This window comes from Mustela lutreola, chromosome X (assembly GCF_030435805.1).
Source record: "Mustela lutreola isolate mMusLut2 chromosome X, mMusLut2.pri, whole genome shotgun sequence".
Classification (NCBI taxonomy): Eukaryota; Metazoa; Chordata; class Mammalia; order Carnivora; family Mustelidae; genus Mustela; species Mustela lutreola.
This window is the reverse complement of record NC_081308.1, coordinates 80,329,915-80,344,934: the sequence shown is the minus strand read 5'-3', so window position 1 is coordinate 80,344,934 and position 15,020 is coordinate 80,329,915. Positions and strand designations below refer to the sequence as shown.

The following is a 15,020-nucleotide window of genomic DNA, read 5'->3' as shown; positions in this document are numbered from 1 at the left end:
CTCACAATTTTGTTGTTTTTTAGTTATAAAATCTACTCAAGTGTAGCAGGAGTCCTAGAGTGAGAGACTAAGTTATAAAAGTACCATTGTGGATTCAAACATGACCAGGCACATCTAGATGCCCAGGAGGACAGACCCATCAGGGATTTATCTATATGAGGGTTTAAGGACTTTGATATGAGTTGTAATAAGTGAGTAAGTTGAAAGTGATATCTGCCCAAGCACTAATAGCCCAACCTGAGTTTTGGGAGTATAAGAGCCCTCCTTTGAACTGAAATTCACTTTAACAGATAGGAAGGAACAAATTCAAAGAGGAGTTGTCATTGAGGTAAACTGGTTTAATCAGAGAAAGAAAGATTTTTGTTAGAGGGAAAGAAGCAAGCACATGAGTATAGTACATGTGGAAATTCCTGGTGCTGGAGGCTCAGGGTCTGGGGTGGTTCTGGCTCTGGTAGATAATAAGTCAAATAAAAGAGCTCTAGCATTAGAGTCATCCTAAGAACTTAAAAGCACAAGGCAATGCTCTTTGTGGCTTAGTAATACACTGTTGCACAAATAAGGGTAGAAATGACCCTTGGAAAGGAATGGAAAAGCTACTAAGGCTACAACATCATGGCTAACATCCAGAAGTATGACAAATGTGATAGTTATGGCCAGGGCCCAGGTCTGGAGCAGCAGAGGCAGAGATGATGAATGCTATAAAAAGGAGGAAAGCCATCACTAGCTCACATAAACCATGTGAGCCACTCCTTGATGCTGCTCCAGCCTCCAAACTGGAAGGGAGAATGTATTCCAGATACACAGCTATTGGAGGCTGAGAGATTGACTAAATTTTACTATTATTGGACCCTCTCCTCCCCAGCTTCATTAGTAGACTGTAAAGAAAATAAGGTTACAAACATATTATAGTTATTTATGATTATTTTTCTGTCACTACCCAAACCAACCAACTAGACAAAGCCTCGTTTAATGGATAAGCATCCCAATTTTATGTAAACACAATTCTCAAATAGTCATCTTTCCCCCATTATTGATTCGCTTTTTCCCCATAGTTTGTTTTGTTATTTATTTTACACAATTATTGAGTGCCTATACATATAAAGTACTCTACTAGGCCATGTAGAAAATACAAAGGTGAATAAGACACAGGCATCTTCAGCCTAGTGAAGGAGCCACACTTACCCACAAATTACAAAATAGTATCCAAAAGGTGGAGAAGTTCAGGAATAGTACTGAGAATGGCTGAACCTGAAATCTCTTGTGTTCTAGGTTTCAAGTTGTGGAGGGACCATTTTGTACTTTAGTCTAGTGGCATAGTATTAGTCCTGCCTGGACTGAAGAAGAGGAGGGACATGGTTATTTCCTTTCCAAATCTCTTACAAACTTATAAACTTCAGAGTTTTTGCTGTCTCAGATAATCTTTACACTAAAGATCATAGATGTTCAAGGAGATTCCTTTAAGCTTTGCTGGACATGGGGGAAAGTTAGATATGGCCTATGGTCTACAGAGCATGAAGGCATGAGAACAAAGCTGGTATGGAGAATCAAATAATTCATAAAGAGCCTACTCAAAGGAACAGGGAAGAGAGGTAAAAAAGCAGGAGTTAAGCAGTATAACTGCTATCAGAAGGCTGCCAAGGTGGAAGAAGTATGTTGAGAGGCAGGAAAAGGGTTTCAGGAAATAATACCTTTAGGTGTTAGACTATAGAGGTAGCAACATTCTGTGAAGCATCTGTGGCCTTACCTGTGGGTAGGAAAGGATTACTAAAGCACTAAGTCTCATAAGATTCAGTCTATGTCACTGTTATATCCTGATAGTTGGCAACTGATTTTAAAAGTCTTTTATTTTGAGGGTGCCTGGGTGGGTGCCTTGATTGAGCATCAGCTCTTGGTTTCAGCTCAGGTGGTGATCTCAGGGTCATATATTTCTAATGTCATACTTCCATATTTTTAGGAACCCTATCTATTATCACCCTCTGGCTCTTTCTTACACTACCTGGCCATCTATCTGCATTACCTTCTGTGGCTTGGTATTTGGATATGTTATTTCCTTGTGAATCAGTGCTGTCTCCTGATCTTTGGTCATCTCCAGTTTGATCTGTCTTACCTTGAACAAAAACTTCTCCCATTTGATCAAAGTTAGAGTGAGTATGTAACAATCACTTCAAGGCAGACTCTAAATGCTTCTCAACTAATGTAATGCAACAACTTGAGTCTCTCAGTATATTTTCTATATTCATCTCAAAATCAAATTTAGATAGTCTTGCCAGCTCCATTTTCAGGTGAAAGTAAAAGAAATAGTAGTATATAGTAATATATAGATTATATGATTAACAACACCCTGTGAAATCCATCATTTAAGGAATAGAGGAGATTGGATAGTATGAGCTATGATTTATAGGCAGGAGGATACCACTTAATCACCTCTAAGAGGATCTCTTACACCTACTGGCTTTGTTCATGTTGTGTAGTATATTGTTTTCCAGGTAAGGTAAATCTCACATCCCTATTAAAGTTGCTTATTTCCTTTGTATATCTGTAAAAGTAGGTAAGTAATAAAGCATGTGTACAAGAAAACTCATGGGCCAGTAACTCTTTTTCTCAATCTGAGAGGCTGAAAGTGAAAATGTGAGCTTGCTTGTGTAGCATGGTCTTGTTGTTTGAAGACCATTCCCTGATGAAAACAGTGATGAAGGGATGTAGGAAAGCCACACCTATGGGTGTCTCTACGGCTTCCAGTTTGCCCATTATCACCTTGAGAAAACCAAGCTTTGTGTATTCATTAATTTAAACAAGAAAAAGAAAACATATTAGTTTATTTAGAGACAATTTATAATCATTTCTATTTATAAGAGAAAGTAAAGTCAAGGACAAATGAAAAACGCAAACTCTTAAAACTATTTTACACATTAGCTTGACCTCCCTAATAATCAAATTGTTTACTCTTTAAAAAAAGCTGCTGATAAAAAGTGAAACTGTTTTATTAGTTAATCTGTACACCATATCCCAGCCATTTCTTTGGGCTTTGGGGGCAAATACACAGTGCATTGAGATGTTCTAAATCTCCTACAGCTCTTTCGCACAATATTGATAAATAACAAGGAGGTGGTAATAAATGAAGAGAAAAAGGATAATAATGTATTAGCCTATTCTGGGTTCCAACACCAAGGCCAGGTCTATATTCATCATGACTGGAACAATATTTTGGTGATTCACTTGATAATGGTAGATAAAAAGAAAAGTATGGTCAAAATACATCTTGCTGGGACGCCTGGGTGGCTCAGTTGGTTGGGCGGCTACCTTCTGCTCAGGTCATGATCCCAGCGTCCTGGGATCGAGTCCCACATCGGGCTCCTTGCTTGGCGGGGAGCCTGCTTCTCCTTCTGCCCTTGCCTGCCATTCTGTCTGCCTGGGCTCGCTCTCTCTGACAAATAAATAAAAATCTTAAAAAAATATATATATCTTGTTAGCCAGGAGACTAGAGTTGAGAAAAGTTGAGGTGAAAGGGAAGTCACACATTCTGGGAGGTTAAGGTCAAGGAATAGATTCAAAATTTTGGTTTGTTCTACAAGGAGCTAAAGATGGAGTTGAAGTAAAGCTGGAGATTTTATAGTTAGCTTTATGGTTGTCACCATCCATACCTACAGTAGAAATTTTTGGATTTAAAACAGCAATACCTTTAGATTTAAACAAAGGCTCCTTAAGTTTTTTTTTTTTTTTTTTTTTTTTTATTTTTTATAAACATATATTTTTTATATACATATATTTTTATCCCCAGGTCTGTGAATCACCAGGTTTACACACTTCACAGCACTCACCAAATCACATACCCTCCCCAATGTCCATAATCCCACCCCCTTCTCCCCAACCCCCTCCCCCCGGCAACCCTCAGTTTGTTTTGTGAGATTAAGAGTCACTTATGGTTTGTCTCCCTCCCAATCCCATCTTGTTTCATTTATTCTTCTACCCACTTAAGCCTCCATGTTGCATCACCACTTCCTCATATCAGGGAGATCATATGATAGTTGTCTTTCTCTGCTTGACTTATTTCGCTAAGCAAGTTTTGAGGCGTTTCATCTGGTAGTATCATACTTTCAAGGCTTCTGCCACTAAGTTTGTTGCTCCTTTTTTGAGAGTCATTGGGAAAAGAAAGAGAAAGGTGGACGTGTGGGTCCAGGATCATGGAGAATAACTAAGCTATGGAACTGACTCCTACAGAAAGTGGCTATTGATGCCAATGCCAGTGTCCAAAGGATTGGAGATGACTGAGATTTGTTCATCATGGCAACAGCCAAGTTACAACCCTTTCATTTCTAGAAACTTATCCTATGGAAATAACCAAGGATATGCTCCCAAAGGATAACTTTAAATATGTTCTTCTCAATATTGTTTATGATAAAGAGGAAAGCTAAATGCCCAACAATGAAGGAATAGTTACATAGGTACAGTACATACATACATCTATATAAGGGAAAATATATGCAAACATAAAAAATATTTTAGAAGAATATTTATTAACAAAGGTAAAGCTAACTTTAAAAAGGAGATTACACAAAAATGTATAATACATTAAAAAGTAAAAATTTCTCCACACTGTATTCCCATTATCTGCATTATTCTCTCTAATAGTACTTATCACCATGACACAGTCTATATTTACATGTTTATTTTTAGTGTATGTGTTCTTTCCCCTCATTAGAATATGTTGTACCCAAGTTTTTGCATCTGAGAGACCACCAAGGAGCCAAGCACCGATGCAGTCACACAAGGGTTTATTTGACAAGCTTAAGCTTGGGCCCAAGTATACCCGACACAGCGGAGTAGGGACTCAGACCCCGAGCTTAGTTAAGGCAGGGGCATTTATGGGTTCCTGTTACTAAAGCAGGGTGGGAATTCCTGGAACCAAAGCAGGGTGGGGGTCTCTGGAACCAAAGCAGGATGGGGCTTCCTGGAACCAAAGCAGGGTAGGGGAAAGTTCAGCCCTTGGGCACAGGAATCTGAGATGGCTGCCAGAGCTGAGATGGCTGTACCTATGCTAAGGCTAAACGTGAGGTGGGATGGCCTTGATTTTTCTCAGCCTCCACAAATATAAGCTCAATGAGGGCAGGGACTTTATTTTGTTCACTAGTTTGTTCCCACTCTTAGTAAAATGTCTGGCGTACAGTGGATGCTTAATAAATATCTGTTGAATGAATGGCTGAACAATTATAGTGTGTATCATAGATTAACACAAAGTAAAGAAGCAGAGAAGAATGGCTTACACATAGCCTGGGTGATGATTAGAAAAGATATCCTGGAGGAAGTGATACCTGAATCTGTTTTATAGCAGGGACAAAAGATTTTTGGCAGTGTCCTGTTATCTTGATTGCGCAGAACCATCATAGGACTACGTTACCAACTTGAAATACTATTGTGACTTAGAGTCTAGTTGCTGTGATCCATTTGTTAGTAGACTTCCTCAGAGTTATCTGCTTGTAAATACTGCAGTTGATTGCCTGGTTCTTCTGCAGAGATCAGTCCCAAGATGAGTTCATTCCCCGTTCTGTCCTTATTTAGCTTCAGGGTCTGGTTCCTGTGTTGTTAGTGAGCCAGTTGAGGACTGCCTTGGGCTTGAATTGAGTCAGACCAGGCATTTACCAGAGATTAAGTAGCACCAAACTGCATGACATTTTCCTGTGTTGTCCTCTGAGAAGGTTTTGTTGGTTAATGGGGCCTGCAGTCAGGCCAGCTGTCTGCCCCCAGCCCACTATTGGGTTCCTAGTAAGACCAATGTGTGTGGTTATCTTCCCCTCTCCCTGGGGCAGGAGTCCCTTTAGAGTGGTGCTGGTTTCTACCCAGGCTGCTTGCACACTGCTAGGCTTGTAGTATTGCTTTGGATGGGCTTGGGTCAAGAACATACTGGAGGGGGTGGAACTGCAACATGCACAGGGCTGGAGAGGCAGGGTAGCAAGTTTTGTCGGCTGGTAGTCTCCTACAGGAGGAGACTAGGAGATGGATTCACAGAAGCACAACACAAGAGTTGGGGGTGTCCTAGGAGATGGATTCACAGAAGCACAACACAAGAGTTGGGGGTGTCAGGGTGCTGGTGCAAGCATGGTAGGAGATGACTGTCAGTATTGGTTTCCCCAGGTAGCTGGGTATCTAGGCTGGGGAGGGGGAGAAAGTGGTGCCCATCAAGTCCTTTTTTCCTTGAGGAATCCCCCACCAATATCTATCCCTCCAGGACTTACTCTAAAATGAATAAACAACTCTCCTTCCCCAGGTGCTTTTTCAAACTGATGGCTTTATCTCTGCAGGCTGTTTGTCCTGCTGTGTCTTTAAGGGTGGAGACTCAGCTTCTCATCTTTCTGGTTCTCCAGATTTTTAAAATTCCAAGTTTTAAGTTCTACTTCTTTTAAGAACTCGGGAAATTCAGCCCCTCTGGTCTTCAAAGCCAAATGTTACGGAGATTCATCTTCCCCGGGTAGAATTCTCTGATGTGAGGGTCTGTTTCTCTTTCCAATCCTTGCCCAGAGCTCCCTCACTCCCACACTCCCAAGGACATGAATCTGTTTAGCATCCAACTGCTTCTCCTTCTCTGCTATTCCTACCCTCTTCTAGGTGGCCTGACCTCTTCTCTATGTTTAGCTGTGGAAAGTCTGTTCTGCCAATCTTCAGGTCATTTTCTAAAAAGTGTATTTTTTTTAAAGTTCAAAACAAAACAAAAGGTAGAACTGACCTCCTCATGAATTGAAATACAGAAGTTCAGTTACCAGTTTTAAATACCGTGTCTCAAAAATTAAACTCTACTCATAAATTGATCAATATATGACCCCCATGTTCATTAAAGGACATGTATTATATCAAACACTTTCTTATTCAATGTAAGTGTCAAAAAATAAAACATTTGGAATGTGGGCTAAATACATTTACATTCCAAGTATCACATTGTCAACATTAAAATTGTGGGATTGAGTTAAAATGTTATCATTATTAAAATTAGTCATAGCATAGGAGCTCCTGGGTGACTCAGTGGGTTAAGCCCCTGCCTTCAGCTCAGGTCATGATCTCAGGGTCCTGGGATCGAGCCCCACATTGGGCTCTCTGCTCAGCGGGGAGCCTGCTTCCTCCTCTCTCTCTGCCTGCCTCTCTTCCCTACTTGTGATTTCTCTCTCTGTCAAATAAATAAATAAAAATCTTTAAAAAAATAAAATTAGTCATAACATAGTTAATTACTTGAAAGAATTACAATATCATCAAGGGTGGTTAGAGAGGTGGGAAAATCAATTTTATAAGATCTCCCATGTAAAATTTTAAAAATGAAAAGAACATTTGGTATATATACAGTAGAAATGTAGCTGGTTCTTAGGCAAGACAAAAGCACCAAGGTAACTCCTGCCAGGATTTATGTAAAATAAAATTGCATGGTATTTAGTTGTATTGTAATGTTGACAGAATAAAGAGTTTAGTCTTTTGGAGTAAAAGACAAAAATATTTAAAAGCATGTAATATTTTATGTGGGTACCTTATGACATACAATATGAAGATGATCAGACTGAAAAGTTGATGGTGAAGGTTCTTCAAATGATTAGCCTCTATTACCATACCTTAAACCCAGCAGAGCAAAAAGTTCTCTTTTATGTTAATATATTTTGCATTTGAATGAAAATATTTCACTAGCGATATAATAATTATATATAACAGAATTATAGACTCTCTAGGTTCAGGGAACTTGCATATCATCTGATTGAAACCTTTAGTTTGCTGAGGCAAAGCAGGAGCTCTGTTTGACTTTTCCAAGGCCACAGGGCAGATCTGGGACTGGAATTCAGATTTTTTTTCTTTCTCCTGGTCCAAAACTCATTCTTCTGTAACATATTGCTTTACATTTGAGAAAAAAGTGCAATTTTACAAAGCACTCAAGATTTTTAGAAATCAAATTAAACATATAGATGACAGTTTCCAGAATGCCAAACATATAAGTACTCGCCTTACACTGATAGGCAATGAAGTATGATTTTTAAAAAATTTTTATTATTTTTTAAAATTTCTCTTCAGTGTACCAGAATTCATTGTTTATGCACCACACCCAGTGCTCCATGCAATATGTGCCCTCCATAATACCCACCACCAGGCTCACCCAACTTCCCATCCCCGGCCCCTTCAAAACCCTCAGATTGTTTTTCAGAGTCCATAGTCTCATCTCCCCCTCCAATTCCCCTCAACTCCCTTCTTCTCTCCATCTCCCCATGTCCTCCATGTTATTTCTTATGCTCCACAAATAAGTGAAACCATATGATAATTGACTGTCTCTGCTTGATTTATTTCACTCAGCATAATCTCTTCCAGTCCTGTCCATGTTGCTACAAAAGGTGGGTATTAATCCTTTCGAAGCATGATTTAAAAAAAAAAAAAAATCTATCCTTCATAAGACCATTGCATCAATTCACCTTTATTCCCCAAAATAATTTGAAGCAAACTCTTTATTTTGACCTGGATGATCTGTTGGGAAACATGACATATGTTCAATGAAACTTTAAAAATTTTAGTCAATAAAATAATTGGCCAATTTTAAGAAAGGAATTGATTTAACTATTTTAAAGATCACTATTTGGTTCAATTCACCTGCATTTATATCCATTGTGAATATGACTGAAATGATTGGAATGACTACATTTTGATTCATTTTAGTGGACATATATAATCACGACTGAGGCTTAATCTTGTCCTATATCCAAAAGGTCCTTGATATTCCTCCAAAATACACCTATTTGCACTTATTCACAAACATGGTTTCATGTTTTTGCAGTCCCCCACATTTCTCTTACATTATATTTCAGCTTATTTGACATATCCCCATATACTGGTTTTTCAAAATTCACTAGAATTTTATCCCTCCTGTCCTCTCCCTCCAACATGTGAAACATTCTCAATAATAGTTAATAACAAAGTCAGTTAAAATACAGATGCCTATAGATAGCTAGTTACCCTCACAAGTTAAGTGGCTCACTCTACTATGTGTTTTAAGGTTATTTGAGAATAGTCAAAACATCCCAAAATGTTAATTCAGTAAATGTCAAGTGTTTTCTTCTATATGCAATAGTAAGAAATACTCCAGGGATAGGTTATACCCAGAAGCCTTAAAGATAATCCCTTAGAAATTGCTGTTATGGGTTAAATTATGATCCCTCAATAAATCATGTGTTGAAGTCTTAACCCCCAGTATCTCAAAATATTACCTTACTTGGAAATAAGGTCATTGCAGTTAGAATTAGATAAGATGAGATCATTACAGTAGTCTCTAAAATGACTGGTATCCTTATAAAAAGGGGAAATTTGGACATAGAGATAGGTATGCATAAAGATGAGACACTGTGAACATATAGAGGGAGAAAACAGTAATTGATGAGCCAAGGAGAGAGGCCTGAAACAGATCCTTTATTCATAGCCTTCAGAAAAAACCAATCCTGCTGATATCCTGATCCTGAATTTCTAGCCTCTAGAATGATATATTTCTGTTGTTCAAGCCACTCAGTTTATGGTACAACAGTCCTATCAAATTAGTATACTTGCCTATTTGGAGTTTCAGACAAAAACCAAATACTTTAAAAAGTCACTTAAATAGACTTCATATTGATTAACTGAAGATCATAAAATAGAGTCTACAGAAGTGACACCTGTTAAGGCCTTTAGTGTATATGGTAGGTTTTTAGTTTAACTAAGATCTCTAAACTGACTGAGAAATTTAGTTGAACAAAGGCTCAATTTCTTAACTAATCTTGTTTTATAACTCCAAATATATTTGAGGATCCCCTAATAACCATACACTAGGGATAGAGTGGTAAACACTGTATCCCTGTGATTTCTGCTCTCATGAAGCTTATAGTCATGTTGAATATAACTCTTGCATGTGTCTGTGTTTGTGTGAATGTTTGTGTGTATGTACGCATGTGCGGATTTTTAAATTGAAAGGCATGGAGAGAAACAGTAATGGAACCAAAACTTAAGTGCTCACATGCAAATTATTTCATTTAATTTTCACACAATTCTATGAGATACTTATTATTATCTACATTTTAGAGATGAAGAAGCTGAGACACAGAGAAAGTAGTAAGAAACTGAGTAGTGGAACTGAGATTCAAACCTGGATATAACTGTAAAATTCTGTTTGTTCCATTAATTTAGTTTTTAGGAAAAAAATGAGGAGAAAAGAAGAATGTATGCACATACATAATCCATATGGTGCTACGTATGGATATTAGGGATTAATCCCAAAATATCAATACACTATGACTACATGTATATCTGAGGCAAAGTCCTACATCTAGGGATTTGATTCAGTGCAAAGATAAAATTAATATCTGAACTGTCACTTTCACGAGGTGGGGATCCTGGTGATCGGAGCCAAAATGATGGAGGGACTACCAACTGATGATCAGTAGGCATCTTTATTTCTTACAATGACTTCTTTTATTTATTTTTAAAAAAGATTTTATTTACTTATTTGACAGACAGAGATCACAAGTAGGCAGAGAGGCAGGCAGAGAGAGAGGAAGAAGCAGTTTCCCTGGTGAGCAGAGGGCCCAATGCAGGGCTCGGTCCCAGGGCCCTGAGATCATGACCTGGGTTGAAGGCAGAGGCTTTAACCCACTGAGCCACCCAGGCACCCCAGTTGCTTTGAAATTAGTATACTAATTTCAAAAAAACAACCACTTCTTTTATATCTTCCACAAGATCCCATTACAAAAGGATATAGATTTATGTGCAGGGCGTGGGCTACATGTGAGATGTGATTTACGTGCAGTCAATCAAGTGAGACAAGTGAACAATAATGATTATCTCTTAGCTTTAAATGACAAGAGCAAGCTAATGATTCTTCACACTTATCAGATCTATCTAAAAGAGGACAGGAGAACACTCTGGGGATCCTCCCATGTTAATTCGGGCATTGGCCAAGGGAGACTCTTGCCCTCCATCTCCTGGAGTTTGCTCACAGGATTTGACATGACCCCAGTCACATTGGCAAGGATCCAGGTTGTGTTCCAAAAATTCCCCCTTTTTTGTTTATTAATTGCAACATCTTATGAGCCAGTTCCAAGCTAGATGCCTGTTGTTTGTTCACTCATCATTTGAGGAGAAACCCACTGATGTAAAGGTCAGAAGAGCAACCATAACCAAAAACAAGTTCTCAGGGGTCTGTGGGCTTCAGGTAGATCCTAAAACTCCTTCTCCCTTAGCTGACAGGGCCTTAATCTGACCCCATGTGGTTGGATTGGCCCTATGCTGATATGGTTGGGGGCTCTTCTTATGAAGGGACAGCACGTGCATTTTGTGAGTGACTTCCTGTGTCTCTTGTATTTCCAGATCTTTCTTGGAGATCAGGGGTGAAGTGGTTATCAGCAGTGTCATCAGTTTCCCAGGGCCTGATGAGCCGAAGAGGAAGCCATAGTGTTTCGGAGGGTCCATCACTGGAATCTGAGGGAATAAGAGCAGACCCTCTGCCTTTCCTTAATAGGAAGCCAGGGAATCATTCATTAAAAGATTTGAACCAAATAGGAATAGATGCCTCAAGGGGTTGCTGTGATTGTGAGAAGTGTTTTTCTGTCTGAATGTCACCTTGGGTAAATTTGAAAAATTAAGAGTAAATAAAGAGTGCTAAAACATCCTTGGGGGTTGCCCCCCTTTTTTTGTTTTGTTTTGTTTTTAAATAATTGCTGTCCTAGTGTACAATGAGCTCATTCAATTATATCTTTTCCTTGTGGATTATAAGGTATACCTGTAATATGATGAATCTGCCAATAAGAACAAAAGGCAGTACATTTGTGGCTTGTGTAAGCTGGCACATTATTAGTTTTTATGGTACTAGGGACCCCCATAACACTAAAAATTGCAATAGAGTAGAGCAGATGGCAGTAAAGGACTTGGAGGATTGAGGAACTGCCCAAAGAAATTTAGAAAATGTTTCAATAACATGTAAATAAGATTGACAAGGAAAGAGACCGAAATGAGTTACATCCATTTGCCATAGTTTGTTGACTTGGGAGCCATGAAGATTGGCTCATGAAGGGTGTAGGTGACAGTGCAAAGGTGCACAAATAGGACAGGATTGAACAATGTTATGCGTCTTTCAAAGTGGAATGTGGTAACAGTTGTGCAGTTGGTTAGCATTAGTATGCAAAACTGAGTGTTCATCTGCAGGTGATAGGACATGTCAAGTTATGTGCTTGACGGTTACCTTCTACCATGGGTCCTGGGAGAGAAGAATGGGCCCTAATATGGGTGACATAGAGAGGATGGGAACATGATTACACAAGGGACTGTAGTTTTGTGAGAAGGTGTAACATGGTTTTTTGGGTTGTAGATAGCTAAGCTGTTTCAATGGTGGGAAAGAGACCAACTACATAAGCCGAATCAGAAACTATGTTAAGTGCAGAAGATACTTAAGTTAACAGAGCAGTAAGAACGAATATTTCTGTTTGTTGTGCTGATGCACCCTCACTTTGAATTGAGAGGTTTAAGCCAGGTCCATGTATGCTTCCTTTTCTAGTCGAGGAGCTGTCAATAAAATATACAGGAGTACCTGGAATTGGACTAGTTTTACAGATATTAGAAATTACAAATGATGTCTTCTTTAGGAAATCCCATAATTTATTCACAGGGTAATGGTTTCCAATGGTTCCAGAATATCCTGCTAAAGCATTAAGGAAATAATCATTCAAAGGAAATAGGGAAGAAAAATGTTTTACAGAAATAAGAAGAATGATAGCATGAGAGTTGTATCCCAATATTTAAAGACATCTGGTTTGGCCAAGGATAATGAGATCTGCAAGGAGGTTAACATATGCAGTTAAAACCTTAGGATCTCCAAGTAGATCCATTCTAAAGGAGATCCATTTCTAAAGGAGATCCATTTCAAGTTTCAAGTAGATCCATTCTAAAGGAGAGTCTTATTGAGCTTCAGCCCTGTAGGTGAATGGGGAGTAGGGAATAGAAATAACAGTAAATGTAATGTAGGCTCATATTGATGAGAGAACACTTGATGAAGGTGTTCTTCAAGGAACTGATGCTTCTGTTCAGCCTGTGGTGTTAAGCTTCGAGGACTGTCAAGGTTAGGGTCTCCCTCAAGAGTGGCAAATAGATTTGTAAGTTGATGTGTAGGAATACCTAACATTGGGCATAACCAATTAATATCTCCTAATAATTTTTGTTGGGCTGGCAGAAAGAAAGGGCTACTTAAGATGGCGAAAGTCCCCACCACAAAACCTGAGCTGGGACAGGAGAACAAAGACCCAAGCAGGAATCTGAAAACCCTCCCGCCCTGGGGCTTCCGTGGACCAATGGGACCCTGAAAAGCGGGAATCTGAGACCCTCCCACCCCAGGCTCCTGTGGACCAATGGGACCCTGACAAACGGGAATCTGAGACCCCCGCCCCGGGCTCCAGTGGACCAATGGGACCCTGATGAGCAGGCGAAATATCCAAATAAGGGAAACTTGCCAAAGGACCCCTGAACTCCCCTCGAGGCCCCTTAAAAGCCCCCTTTTCCCTGCCCTGGGCGCGACTTCCACCACTCTGCTTTCCAGAGTCGCGGAACCTCGACCAAGGGTGCCCACCTCCTCCCGGCGCAACTTTCCTGGCTCCCCTTCTCTTGAGCCCTGAAACTTTGCCAGAGAGTGCTTTTAATAAATCTTGCCTTGCACCCACTTTTCCTGGTGTTGTGTCTATATGGCCGGAAAACTTTACATTTTGTGCCGAAACCTGGGAAGGAGATTGAGCCCCCACCCCAGTGGGGAGGCTCTCTCCTTTCCCTAACCGGACCCGGGCCTGCCTTTCCGAATGCCACTTCTGAAGCTGTGGTGAGTTTCTCCCGATTCCGCGCCTCCTTCTGGAAAGCCCTGCCCTAATCGCGGCCACTTCAGGGCGGACCCTGCCAGTTACCAGGTGACCTCCGTGACTCCGAGAGGCTGGGATATGTCCTAACCTCTATGGCAGTTGACACAGTTTTTCTGCAACCCAGTGGTGGACAAGGGGACACCTTCCTCCAGCTCTCGGGTTGCCCGGCAATGAATCGTGAAGACCTCCCAATCCAAATTCGACACTAAAACATCCCGGGGGTGTTTTAGGCCTGTAGGCCAATCTTAAAACCCTGGAACTGGACCAGGACCTGCGAAAACAACATTACTGTACTGTCGCTTGGCCACAATACTGATTAGACAATCAGTCTCAATGGCCTCTGGAAGGCATGTTTAATTATCAGATTTTCATGGACCTAAATAACCTCGGCAGATGCCAAGGCAGATGGGCCAAGGTTCCTTATGTTCAGGATTTCTGAACGGGCACTCTCATCCCCTCCAGCCTCCCATCCCATCTCCACCCATACTAGGGCTTGAAAACCCTCCCCTGATTTAGTCTGCCCCCTAAGGGAAGTTCTTGGAGTTGAGGGAGTTGTTCGAGTTCATGCGCCCTTCTCTCTACAAGACGTTTCCCAAATTGAGAAACGTTTGGGATCCTTTTTGGCCAATCCTGATAACTATATCAAAGAATTCCAATGTCTGGCCCAAGCCTGTGACCTTACCTGGCATGATTTACATGTGGTCCAGACCACCACCCTCACCACAGAGGAGAGGGAGTGCATCCAGGCTGCTGCCCGGGAGCATGCAGATCAGGTCCATCTCACTGATGCTGCCATGCCAGTTGGAGCCCAGGCAGTCCCAGCTGTAGAACTAGGTGGGGTTATCAGGATGGCCAAGATGGCCGCTGGGGCCGCGACCACATGGTCCAACGTCTCATAGCCAGCATGCAGGCAGCCTCTAATAAGGCCATTAATTACGATAAGATTAGGGAGATTGTCCAGGCCCCTGACGAAAACCCCGCCATGTTTCTTAGCCGATTGACCTAGGCCTTAACCCAGTACACTCGGTTGGACCCCGCCTCTCCTGCAGGGGCCATGGTACTGGCTACTCATTTTATCTCTCAATCGGCACCAGATATATGGAGAAAGTTAAAGAAGGCTGAGGAGGGCCCTCAGACCCCCATTTCAGA

General features: G+C 40.6%; 1 long non-coding RNA gene across 5 annotated transcripts in view; it reads left to right on the top strand.

Moving 5' to 3' along the window:
* The window catches only part of LOC131821128 (uncharacterized), an 86,223-nt gene extending 74,579 nt beyond the window's left edge, over positions 1-11,644 (top strand). For all 5 annotated transcript variants that reach the window (XR_009349840.1, XR_009349839.1, XR_009349838.1 and 2 more), the window contains one exon: positions 11,344-11,644. This is a non-coding gene — a long non-coding RNA (uncharacterized LOC131821128). The remainder of the gene's footprint in view (positions 1-11,343) is intronic.
* Positions 11,645-15,020: the final 3,376 nt, after the last annotated feature.